General features: G+C 40.1%; 1 protein-coding gene across 50 annotated transcripts in view; it reads right to left on the bottom strand.

The window, feature by feature from the left end:
• CCDC158 (coiled-coil domain containing 158) overlaps positions 1-11,640 on the bottom strand; it is an 83,043-nt gene extending 71,403 nt beyond the window's left edge. For 44 of the 50 annotated variants that reach the window (XR_015165274.1, XR_015165275.1, XR_015165276.1 and 41 more), the window contains exons 1-2: positions 11,558-11,640; positions 4,859-4,901 (exon numbers count right to left, since the gene is read on the bottom strand). The gene's annotated coding sequence lies outside the window, so the exon portion shown is untranslated. The remainder of the gene's footprint in view (positions 1-4,858; positions 4,902-11,557) is intronic. The other 6 variants (XM_086405256.1, XM_086405262.1, XM_086405229.1 and 3 more) reach the window with 1 other exon arrangement.
• Between the last annotated feature and the right edge of the window lie 2,267 nt (positions 11,641-13,907).

The raw sequence follows: 13,907 nt of genomic DNA, 5'->3' as shown, positions 1-13,907 counted from the left end.
TGACAAAGGATTAATTTTCAAAATATACAAAAGCTTATACAACTCAATAACAAAAAAAGCAAACAACCCAATCAAAAGTGGGCAGAAGACCTAAATAGACATTTCTCCAGAGAAGAAATATAGATGGCCAACGGGCATACGAAAAGATGCTCATCACTAATTATTAGATATTTATAAATAAAAACTACAATGAGGTACTACCACATACCAATCAGAATAGCCATCAATAAAAAGTCTACAAACAATAAAGTTTGGAGAGGATGCAAAGAAAAGGGAACCCTTTTACACTGTTGGTAGGAATGTACATTGGTACAACCATTATAAAAAACAGTATGAAGGTTCCTCAAAAAACTAGAGTAGCCATATGATCCAGCGATCCCACTCCTGGGCATCTACCCAGACAAAACTGTAATTCAAAAAGAGATGTGCACCCCTGTGTTCACAGCAGCACTATTTACAACAGCCAAGACATGGAAACAACCCAAATGTCCACTGACCCACTGACAGATGAATGGATAAAGAATATTCGTGTATATATACAATTTAATACCATTTGCAGCGACATGAATGGACCTAGAGATTATCATAGTAAGCAAAGTAAGTCAGAAAAAGACAAATACCATATGATATCACTTATACGTGGAACCTAAAATATTACACAAATGAGTGTTATCGATGAAACAGAAACAGACTCACAGAAATAGAGAACAGACTCACGGTGGCCAAGGGGAAGAGCACTGGGAGGGAAGGATTGGGAGTTTGGAATTAGCAGATGCAAACTATTATATATTCAATGGATAAACAACAAGGTCCTATTGTATAGCACAAGGAACTATATTCAATATCCTATAATAAGCCATAATAGAAAAGAATATGAAAAAATATATATGTATAATTTTGCTGTACAGCAGAAATTAACACAACATTGTAAATCAAATATACATCAAAAAAAATTTTTTTAAAAAAGCATGGGTTAAAATCCTGATATCAGACCAAACAGTCTTCAAGCCAACGAGTATTAAGTAAGACAAAGGCACTTAAGTTAAATGCTTCATTCCACAATAACAATACCTCCAACTCTATGTACCATATAACACAGCAATCATTTAGATAAAACATAAATTATAGGAAATGCAATAATAACTAGAAACAATAATAATGAGAGGCTTTAACACATCACTCAGCATGAGATAGATCAAGCAGCGAAAAAATAAGACTATAAAAGATTTAAAAATAATTACTAAGGTAGACTTTGTGGATATACATTGAACACTATATTTTAATAATAGAGAATATAACTTCCTCTCAAGTACACATAGAATATTCACAAAACTCAATCATACTCTAGGACACAAATAATAGATTAGCAGCTTCCATAAACAGAAATGACAAACATCTCCCTCTGGTCACAATGTAATATGAGAAAGTAAAAGTAAAACCCCAAAAGCAAAAAAGCCTTTCCACTTAAAAATTAAAAGGCTTTGTATTAAATAACTCTTGTGTGATAAAAGAAATATAAACAAATTTTTAAATTTCTAAAAATATGACATATCAGAATCTGAGATACATTAGAGCAATGCAAAAAAGAAAATTCCCAGCCTTAAACACCTATTTTAATTTTTTAAAAAAACATGAAAATAAGTGAATTAGATCTGTAACACAAACAGATTTCTAATACAAAAAGGGAGGGGGTAATGTAACAAAAGCACATGGTAGGACTTAATAAAGATAAAAGCAGAAATTAAGAAAACAGAAAAACAATTTAAAAAACAGAAAAACAATAGATCACATTAATGAATCAGAATCCTAATTCTTTAAAAAATAAATGTAGGTAAGAACTATCAAAATGATGGAAAGAGGAATATTACACAGAACATACTGCTCATCATTTTTACAATGTAAGCATTGTGTTAAAAGTTATTTCTAAACACTTCTGAGCTAAAAAGAATTTTTGCTGTTGAACAAAATTCGTTTTTATTACACTTACACTTTTGCCTTTTAGATTACTGAGGTGCCATCTGTCAAAACAATGATTAAATTCTACCTTAATATGTTTATACTATCATTTTTAGGAAATAAGTGGCAGGGAAACATTAAGGGAAACATTCCATAAAGAATTCTAACAAATGGAATGTTACTCAAGATTGCCAGGCAATTTAAATGTTCTAAATAGAAGAAATTGCTATTTGGGGAATTAAAAAACCTCTCATTTAAACAAGTTTTATCATGAATGTTTGCTGTTTAACTTAGCTTACACACTAAAATGATATATTTGGGGATTCTTCAGGATGATAAAAGTAAGAAAATGTAAATTATTGAGTAATGTTATCATAAATTAGACATAGATCCAAAGCATGAAGGAGTAGGGCAGGTGGAATCAAAGCCCAGCATTAGGAGATCATACACTAATCCACTCTGCTTGAAAGCAGACTTTGGGCTATCAAGAAAGAAACAAAATCTACAAGCAAGATAAGCAGAACAGGTATGTCTACTTGCCAATGCTGCTAGTTATTTTTATGTATATAGAGTAATGAAATGTCTTTTAAAAATTATTTGTAATCTAGATTTTCACTGTTTTAGACTGACCAAATCATTAAACTGGTCAAATCATTCATTATTTATTTTCATTGCGTTGTAAGAATTGTAACCTTATTCCTATATTCGGGCATAAAACTTATTAAATTACTAAGGATTTCTGGAAAAAGAATTTTTTTTTTGTCTCAGTAAGTCATGAAACTGTGAAAATGCTGCACTTTGTTGATTTGCGGATCAAAACATGAACTTACATGTGTTTGATTTAAACCTCTGATAAAAGCACACAGATGAGATCTTGGCCTCTTCTAGTATGCCAAGATTCATTAAGAACAATTCTGCCTGGTTTAAAATTATGAACAGGTTCACACTGAAAGAAGCCTAAATTTCTGACAAGTAATAGCTAGGTAAAGATTCTACTCTTGTTATTTAATTAGAATGTTGCAGAAAAAGGCCTTAAAAGAGGCCACAGACCACAAAAAGAGGACTTTTGGAGGAAAAGAAGGTTATAGGCTTTAGTTTTTGTTACACAGTTGAGCTAAGGGACTTAAAACTATCTCCTGGGTTTTCACCTCTTCTCCTTGGCTTCCAAAATCTGTGGTGACTGTACACCTGTACTTTCCCTAATGTGACCAGTCCTCACCTTGATTTCTTTCTGTATGGCTATGCCAGGTAGCCCTCTACTGTGACTGTGATGGAATGTGACTGTCTCCATAGTAAGCTGATTCAGAATCCATGATCTATTTTGATTTGGAAAGATTACTTACAATGTGGGCTTCCCTGATAACTCAGTTGGTAAAGAATCCACCTGCAATGCAGGAGACCCCGGTTTGATTCCTGGGTCAGGGAGATCCCCTGGAGAAGGGAAAGGCTACCCACTCCAATATTCTGGCCTGGAGAATTCCATGGATTGTATAGTCCATGGGATCGAAAAGAGCTGGACAAGACTGAGCAACTTTCACTTTCACTTACAATGTGTGTTACATTTAGATTACTGGATTCATCAATGAATGACTCAAGCCCTTAGGGTGCTACCTTTCACAGAAGTCTGAGATTGGTGATTTTATAAAGCTAGTCCATACTCTTGTAGAACCAGTCTGCAGGTATGTTTTCCCCAGGAAATCCTAAGGTACTCTAGTGTGTTAGTCAGTCAGTCTTATCTGACTCTTTGAAACCCCATGGACTATAGCCTGCCAGGCTCCTTTGTCCATGGGATTCTCCAGGTAAGAATACTGGAGTGTGTTGCCATTTCTTTCTCCAGGGGATCTTCCCAACCCAGGGATTGAACCCAGGTCCTTGTATTGCAGGAAGACTTTTTACCATCTGAGCCACCATGGAAGACTAAGACTAATCCATATATCACATGTCTGGGCCAGTACAGTCTGAGAAACACAATGAAGAGAGCAGTTTTTTCTGAATAAAACCTTTATTGCCTGAGTTATTGTTCTCACTACTAACTTCACATCACTCATGGGTTCAAATTCTAGCTCTGTGATCTACCACCTATGTGACCTTGAGAACAATATTTAACCTCTGTAAGACTATAAGATAGATTCAGAGTATATACCACAAAAGAATAAGAATTACCTGAGATAACTCATCAGACTTACTATCCTGTTGCCTCAATCTATAGGAAACTAGCACTACATAATGGAATAGTAAACCAAGAATAACAACACTGTTTTTGAAATTTAAGCAGTGTATACCAGCTCACTTTCCCATAATAAATGGCCATATCTTTCTGTTTATCTAGAAAGAAGGTACGTTTCATATACGTACTCTAAAGGAAAATAAAGTGGGTTTAGAATGCACTGAGTACACAGAGGGACCATTATAACATAATACAGAATTAAGTTCGTAAGATTCTACATCACCAGTACATGAGACCATTTTGGAAGGAGGCAGCCCAGAAGAAAAACAGAACTTAGAATCGTAATTCTGCCTTTGGTCACTTGTGAAAGCATTGGCAAATCTATTCACGTCTCTGAGCCTCAATTCCCACCATTACTAAATGAGGTTAGGGGTGTGTCTTCCAAACTTTTTTTAAGGAGTGGAAGCCTTTCATTGAACCTTCAGACACCTGACTACACACCCTCCTCTCTGCCCTCCAAATACCTTTATGGAATACAGAAGGCTCCACTGAGCAGAATTTGAAAACCACAGAGATAAACGCCTTATAACTTTACTATATTAGATATTCTAGCCTAGGCATTGATCACGCTTAAGACCTCAGGCTCTAAAATTAGTTGCAGATAAAATAAATTAGTGCTATCAGTTTTATTTAGTCACAATTCTTAAGTATAACCCAAAGCAAAACAAGAAATACCTTAAAATCTGGATATTCTTATTTTCACTTATCCTATTAACACCTGAAAAACAGAAAATGTTTTAAAATCTGCTTATTAATATATACACTACTTCATTATCTAAAATTTATTATTTTCAAAAAGTTCAACTTGCAAGTTCATTTTCATCATTTAAGATCTTGACAACACCTAAAACATTCATACAATAGCAACAACAAAAGTTCGAATTCTCTCTTGCGTTTATCTTGTATATGAAAGTACTGACATTTTAAATTTATAGCACTTAAAATAGCACCTGTGGCACTTTTCTACACTAAGTTTATACAACAGAACATGTTCATCTATATGCTCCCTACTTTGCTGTGCTTAGTCGCTCAGTCGTGTCTGACTCTTTGTGACCCCAGGGACTGTAGCCTGCCAGGCTCCTCTGTCCATGGGATTCTCCAGGCAAGAATACTGGAGTGGGTTGCCATTTCCTCTTCCAGGGGATCTTCCCACCCTAAGGATTGCACCCAGGTCTCCTGCATTGCAGGTGGATTCTTTACCCTCTGAGCCACCAGGGAAGCCCATGCTCTCTATTGGTCCAATGCTAATCTTGTACAGGTCTCACTGACATGATCAAGATAAGGCAGCAAGTAAACCAACAGGCCCGTTATCTACATTTCCAGCCTTTCTCTAGGTACTTCCAAACTAACTTAAATAGATCCCCTGAACTGCTTTTCACTGCTTGGAGATGCTCTGACGAGGTAACAGCTCTTGTGCTTGGTTAGAAAAGTTACTGAGTAGAGGAAATTCTACCTATAAATTAGCAACAGTTCTATAAATCTTAAGCAATGTAGCTGAGAAAAACAACTAGGAATTTTGGAATATCTCAGTGGACTCTAAGTGAGCAGCTGCCTTACTGGAAAAATGAATGACAACACAAATATCAAATCATAATGTAATAATCTGAAACATAATGTTATATATCATTTAACATCAACTGAAAAAAAGAATGATGATATTCTATGTGCAGAATGAGGACTAATGAACAGAAGTAAAGGGAGATAGGTTCTAGCTCAGAGTAGAAAGGGACATTCTAAAAACTGGAGCACATTCTATATACACAGTGGACCTCCTTGTGAGGTGTTCAAGCTGAAAGTGGATGAGCATTTGTTGAAATGACAACTGCCACTGGCTTTCCTCTCCTGGCAGAGTGTTGAACTAGAAGAATTGTAAAATCCTCTCCAATCTGGATATTCTATGATTTTGTATGGAGAAACTTCAGCAAAAAGATGACCCCAAATACAATGACTTCTCACAGGTGATTCCAGTCAGCAAAGCCAGACAGGGGTAACTCCACTGCTTCCAGAAAATTTCATGCTTTGTTGTTAAAAAAATTGAGGGGGCTCTAGATTCATCTTTATCCCAAATCTGGTCTCTTTGCATTCCTACCTAACCTATTTCCTAGGATGCTCTCAGATAGTGATACCATAAAGCCAGCTTTCCAAGTCAGACATTTCAGTGTCTTCTTCTGTTATTCATTTATTCAAACTCCACCTTCTGTTGAGTAATACCTTTTAACTCAGTGAAGGAGACTTAAATGTGGTCGTAAGTTATAAGGAAGGAATCCTGGCATATGCAGCTTAGTTATTTTTAGTTCTATTGTATTCTTTCATGCTTTAACCAACTCTTACTAGACCTGCTACAAAATCCCTCACAATGATCCTCCTAAGTTTCAGTTTCTTACAATCTTCCTTTAACATAGGAGCTATTCTGCCACAACTTGCTCAAAAATAACAGCTTAAACTAAGACTAGCTCTCAAAGCCCTTTACGATCTGGCCTAACCAACCTCTCAGCCTCACCTCCTTCATCCTCACTCCCCTGGCGCACAGTGTCCATTCAAAGCTGTATCCTGAGCATGCCCTGCTCTTTCAGGACCCTCCTTTATTTATACTCTATTTCTTCCTCCTTTCTTCCCTGAAAACCCGTCTCCAGTTTAGTTTTCAGTGAAGTGGAGAAAGAGATTCAAAACTATGTAGTTGGTAGCAACATACACTGATCCAGCCTTAAAATCAACATTCTAATAATAAGGGAAAGAACACAACCCAATGCCTCTGAAAGACATCATTTAATGTGGGGAACTGTATTTGGAGGACATACTTTCCTCACTCTTCCCACATCAAAAGTAGTAAAATTTAATTAAATCATCCATGCATATAAAACACTTAGCACAAGGCCTGGTACACAGTAAGCCTCTGGTAATTATTAACTGCTTTTAGTAGCATTTTGATGGTTTACAGTGTATTGCCACTATGAATACTGCCTCTGTAAATACTAGAGACAGAGCTTTTGTAAGATCACGACCAATCAAGTTTCTGCCCTTGTGGATCTTATATTCTAACAGAGAAAGACATTAACAAAATAAATCAAAAATATAATTTTGGAGAGTGGTCAAGTGCAATGATGAGAATAACACAGAGTAGTAACATACAGAGTTGAGTTGAGGCTACTTAGCAGGTCAGGGAAGGACTTCCTGAAGTGACATGTGAGCTGAATGACAAAAAGTCAGCTCTGCAGAGGACTGGGGAAGATCCTAAGAGGAAGTACCACAGGCAAAGGTCTGGAGATAAGAAAGACTATGTGTTCACTGACCGCCAGGGAGGAGGCTAGTGGAGCCTACACATAGTCCAGGGAGAACGGGAGGTCTGCTTACAGACAGCCAGCTGTGTCCTGTGTCCAAAGAAACACTGTGCTTTTTAGGAGTTCCTTTTCTAAATTATCTTGAGAAGTTGCTGGTGAGGTTGGCTGGTTGTAGAGTTCATGGGTCCTTGAAAAAGCTACATTAAGGACTTGGAGGTTTATTCTAATTGCAATGGAAAGCCACTGGAGCATTTTAACAAGAGGCATATAATCTTCCAGAGGCTGGGTGGGAAATATGCTGAGTAGAAGCAGCGGTCAGTTTTGAAGCCACTGGAGTAGTCCCTGCAGAGGAATTAAAACCTTAACTCTAAAGTAGGCCAGTGATTAGAGAAGGCAATGGCAACCCACTCCAGTACTCTGCCTGGAAACTGCCATGGACGGAGGAGCCTGGGGTAGGCTGCCGTCTATGCAGTCGTACAGAGTCAGACATGACTGAAGCAACTTAGCAGCAGCAGCAGCAGCAGGCCAGTGATCAAAAGCAGATTGGTGCTGGGGTTGGGAATGGAGACTGGCTACGAATGGGTACAAGTGATCTTTTTTGGGTGATGGAAACGTTCTAAAACTGAATCATGGTGACTTAATAAAAATCATTGGATTTTATACTTAACATTGATGAATTTTATGGTAAGCAAATTAAACCTCAAAAAAGTAGTTCAAAAATAAAGCAGATTGGCTACTCTTTGTACATTTCTGTAATGCTTTGTGGAGTAAGAATAGGGATGCAAATTAGCTGCCTGGGACCCAGAAGTCAATCAACTAAATCTAAACACTTTTTTTTTTTTCCCCCTGCATCCTAATCCTAAATATTGCAGTGTCTTAATTTCAAGATAACTAGAGATTGCTTTTAACTTCCTTATGGAACCATTTTAGCATTGTCTCTTTTCTCCTGGATTGAACCTATAACTCAATTTCCAGGTGTCTGCAACTCTTATTTGATATACACATGATAGTTCTCCAACAACATCTTAGCTAAGGACCAAACCTAAGTCATTTTGTACCTATATTCTCTTAACCAGATCAAATGCAGTGATATATTAAGAGAAATACAAAGAAAGTTTAAAGAAAATTGCTTTAGTGCTAGACCATCTCTTTCTAATGCAACTAATTTATTTTCCCTTCTCACCAAATTCTCTGCTTAAATCTTTTCCTTAGGATGTACAGGGTTCAGGAAATACTCAATGGTCTCCACTACAACACCTGCCACTGCCCCAGCTGGAAAGCTTTAAAACATTCATCAATACAGGCCTGATTCTATGTGACTTATAAGCATAATTGTATGTAACAGTTTCCTATAATCGCCGTAACAAGTTACCAAAAGCTTGGTGGTTTAAAACCATAGCCATTTATTCTTTCACAGTTCTGGTGCCAGAAGTTCAAAATCAGTCACAGGGCTGAAATCCCAGTATTGGCAGGGCTGTGCTCCCTTCAAATGCTCAAAGAAAGAATCCATTTCTTGCCTCCACCAGCAAGTAGTTGAAGCATTCCTTGGCTTGTGGCCACATCACTCTGCTGTGTTCACAATGCAGTTTCCTCTTCCCTGTCTTATCTCCTCTGCCTCCCTCAAGAATTCTACTGTTTGCATTTAGGATCCACTCAGATAACCTTTCTAGTTCAAGATCCTTGACTTAATCATATATGCAAAGACCTTCTTGGCTTATCATATTTATGATTCCAGGGATTAGGACCTGATATTTTTGGGTGGCCCTTATTTAGCCTACTATACCAAATCATTTGAGGGCTTCTAGTGTGGGAACAGGTGGTTCACAGAGGCCCTATTTAATGAACTATGGCCCTAACATACTAAATAGACAACGCTGAGTCCTCTTTGTAAATCACAGTGGTAAGGAGTCTGCATATACAAAATAAATTGTCAATTTCTACCCTCAATTCAGGAGTATAAAAATGTCTCCAGGGCAGAAAAACCATTTTACCCACAAGACAAATAAAGATAACTGTATAAATCTAAAAACAATAGAGCTGGGAGGACCAGGCGTCTCCCACACTCCCCCACTTCCACCCCATGACTTTACACAGAGTAAACAGTCCTGCCCCGCTGAGTTCTGGGACAGTGGAAGGTGCTGAGCCTTCCTTTCCTGAATAGGCGGCTACAGAGGAAGCAAGAAGTGGATGCCAGTCAAAAGACCCTGAGAAACAACCAACTTCACTTTTCTTCTACTTTCCCTTGCTCTTAAAGTACACCAAGATGCATGAACACCACAGGGCTCTTCAGTTCAGTTCAGTTCAGTTCAGTCGCTCAGTCGTGTCCAACTCTTTGTGACCCCATAAATCGCAGCATGTCAGGCCTCCCTGTCCATCACCAACTCCCGGAGTTTACTCAAACTCATGTCCATTGAGTCGGTGATGCCACCCAGCCATCTCATCCTCTGTCATCCCCTTCTCCTCCTGCCCCCAATCCCTCCCAGCATCAGGGTCTTTTCCAATGAGTCGACTCTTCTTTGCATGAGGTGGCCAAAGTATTGGAGTTTGAGCTTAGCATCAGTCCTTCCAATGAACACCCAGGACTGATTTCTGGATCTCCTTGCAGTCCAAGGGACTCTTAAGAGTCTTCTCCAACACCACAGTTCAAAAGCATCAATTCTTCGGTGCTCAGCTTTCTTCATAGTCCAACTCTCACATCCATACATGACCACTGGAAAAACCATAGCCTTGACTAGATGGACCTTTGTTTCAAAGTAATGTCTCTGCTTTTTAATACGCTATCTAGGTTGGTCATAATTGGAGAAGGAAATGGCAACCCACTCCAGTGTTCTTGCCTGGAGAATCCCAAGGACGGGGGAGCCTGGTGGGCTGCCATCTTTGGGGTCGCACAGAGTCGGACACGATTGAAATAACTTAGCAGCAGCAGGTTGGTCTAACTTTCCTTCCAAGGAATAAACGTCTTTTAATTTCATGGCTGCAATCACCATCTGCAGTGATTTTGGAGCCCTAAAAAATAAAGGCTTAAGGTCTATTACGGAGAAGGCAATGGCACCCCACTTCAGTATTCTTGCCTGGAAAATCCCATGGATGGAGAAGCCTGGTAGGCTGCAGTCCATGGGGTTGCTAAGGTCGGCATGACTGAGCGACTTCACTTTCACTTTTCACTTTCATGCATTGGAGAAGGAAATGGCAACCCACTCCAGTGTTCTTGCCTGGAGAATCCCAGGGATGGCGGAGCCTGGTGGGCTGCTATCTATGGGGTTGCACAGAGTCGGACACGACTGAAGCAACTTAGCAGCAGCAGCAGCAAGGTCTATTATAGCCTTCTATTTTTCTGGCTATTCTATTCATTCTATTAAGTTTTGAGAGCTTGATTCTGAAATTGATGCTGAAACTCCGACTAAAAATCGTAATTTATCCACTTAAAAATAATTATACAGTGGAACTATGTATTAATTTTGTTCTGTATTGTCCACGTCTCCTGTAAATGTTATTATACTTTCATAATCTAAAAAAGAAAAAAAATAAAGACGCATGAACTCAGCCCGGAACAACAGCCTCAGTGGGGACTGGGAGCAGAGTTTTGTGGGAGACGGTGGACTCATCTGAGAACCCACTGTTTCTGACAGATACTAATAATGATGCAGAACCAGACTCCTCACTTAATAGACAGGGTTCCAGCTGAGAGGGCCCTTGCACAGCATTTAATACAATCTCATTTGGATTAGACTGTACAAGGTTACACATTACTCATTATGTGTGTCTTCCCTATTCCTCCACCCCACCCCCACCCCACCCCCCTCCGCCACGTCTGCCAAAGAAGCTGGGTAGGAACAGGAGTTAGCAGTAAAGTTGGAACAACAACAGGATCCTGTTATTTCTAGTCCTACAGTTCAGCCACAGTCCCCGGAAGTCTTGTGATTCCTGAAAACAACGGCAGTCCCTTCTGGTAAAGAAACAATTTATTGGGCATCCAGCATGTGCAAAACAAACGAAAAGATCTGGAAGGTTCCAGAAATGAAGATGCGCAGCCTCAGGGCCTCTGGCGAACGACCCACCTCCTCACCCGGTCCCCCGGTCGCGCCCGCCCTTGTACCTGCTACCAACGCCTCATCCTAAGAGACCGGCCCCATCCCCGCGGGGGCGCCGGCGGGCGCGGCGGCCGCACCGGCGTCGACTGGGCGGCGGCGGCGGCGGCGACGCAGGACCGAGCCCCGCCCACCCGTGCGCCAGCTCCCCGTGCGCTCCGGCTCGCGCCTTGCCGGCTCCAAGCAAGCCTCGGGGGCAACCGTTGGGCACCTCGCCCGAGAGTGGGGAGGGGGCCGGGGGGAATGCTGAACTAACCATGTGGGGGCCGTCTCTGGCCCCAGACTCCGCCCCTAGACGCCGTCGCCCGGGCAACCGAGAGCCATTTCTCCCCCACCCCCCGCCCGCCCAGAGTCTCCATACTAGCAGCTCTGACCAAGGGGGCTGCTTGGCATCACATCCTGCCAGCCCTACTCCACAAGCGACCCCTATTCGGGCTTCCAACTTATACTCTCTGCCACTCACAGCCATTCTCTTTATCTGCGGCCTCCTAACCGGTATCCATGTCCTGCTCTTGCCCCCCATCACCCGAACGCCCCAGGCTATTCTCCAAGTCGTTCCACAGAGGATTTTCCCCAATTCTTTACCGACCCGCATAAATCCTGTCTGTATTCACAATCTAAGAATCAAGTCAATATTGGCGTTGCCAGTCAGGCCTCCCGCCCTCCTTCCAACAGTGGCCCCTCCCGCCCCAACCTACCTCTCAATTCCCCTTTGTCTCTCTGCCTTTGCTTATCCTGATCCTCTGTTGGGAATGTTTTGCAAGGTTCAGAAGTGTACTCGGAATAGCTGACCCTCTCGCCTCCGGAGAGTTTTCTTCCGCTGTGATTCAGTTGCTCTGTCGTCATCTCTGTAATATATAGAACTTATCATATACTGTGATTACACACTTAAGCCTATCCGTACTGCCTAAATTAGTGCTCGGATGGAAGAAATCCAGAAAGGGCCTGAGTGTGATGGATGCCACCTGTCAGCGTTAATGCTATTAGCAGTGGCACTATGAGGACACCTCCAGCGAATAACTTTTTATGTGTGAGTTGGTTGGAAATATTAATAAATCCTACATTACATAATGTAGTTTTAAATTTTCATAAAATTAGTATTAAATACCACTAAAAGATCGCTTTTTATTGTACCTATAATATAAATTTATTGACTTGGACAGTCTTGCGTATAGAATCAAGTATTTTAATAGGGAATGAGAGTATTTAATGGAAGGGTGAATGGTTTAAATTTTGTGGCTAGACAGAAAGCAATTTTTAGTTCTTTTGTTTTAGACTTTTATTCTGTTAAAACACAACTGTGTTCTTACGGCAAGAAAATGTTTTAGTTACCTAATATGTGATTTCCATTTATGTCTCATGTTTATATTTGGACACTAAGAACCAAGAAAGTTCCTTTTTTTTATTCTTTTTGAAGTTGTTAATTGAAATATGTTTATTAGAACACTATAAAACTATTTAAACCCACATATATGTGTGAACATTAAAATTTTATTATAAAATTATTTTCATTTGAAGTGCCTTACAGTTTTACTTCATGGTATGTTTCTGATACTGAATTTAAAAGAGATTCTTAGCTTTTAAAATAAAAAATTTAGAGGTAAAGGAAGGGGTCCAGAGTTTCTATACCATTCATACAGTCATTTGAACGTGTATTCATAGAGACCTGATTGCAACATGCAAAGGTGTTGAAAATACAGCCATGAACCAAAAAAACTCCTATCCTCATGGAGTTTACACTCTTGTAGAAGATGAGCAATGAGCAGAGAGACAAATTCAAATATATCAGATGGGGATAAGTGTAGATGAGATAGGGTATGGAGGTTAGAGAGAGGAGGTACCATTTCATGTGTGGTCTGAGAAGGCCTCATTGATAAAGTCGGAGAAGGCAATGGCAACCCACTCCAGTACTCTTGCCTGGAAAATCCCATGGACGGAGGAGCTTGGTAGGTTACAGTCCATGGGGTCTTGAAGAGTCGGACAGGACTGAGTGACTTCACTTTCACTTTTCACTTTCTTGTGCTGGAGAAGGAAATGGCAACCCACTCGTGTTCTTGCCTGGAGAATCCCATGGACAGAGGAGCCTGGTGGGCTGCCTTCTATGGGGTTGCACAGAGTCGGACACGACTGACACGACTTAGCAGCAGCAGCAGCATTGATAAAGTAACACTGAGCAGAGATCTGGAGGACTGGAGGGAGGAGCCACGTTGTAGAACAGAGCTTCCCAAGCATGTGCTTGGTGTACTGAAGAATAAGACACACCAGTGTATGTAAAACAAATATGCGCCAATAAAAAAATAATAATAATTTTAAAAAATTCAGCCAAAAGGCCAGATTGGCCTGAACAGATTGCCTTTT

Source organism: Bos grunniens, chromosome 6 (assembly GCF_055505025.1).
Source record: "Bos grunniens cultivar Pamir isolate PY7600 chromosome 6, Bosgru_T2T1.0, whole genome shotgun sequence".
NCBI classification, from domain to species: Eukaryota; Metazoa; Chordata; class Mammalia; order Artiodactyla; family Bovidae; genus Bos; species Bos grunniens.
The sequence above is the reverse complement of the archived record's forward strand: the minus strand, read 5'-3'. Positions and strand labels throughout refer to the sequence as shown.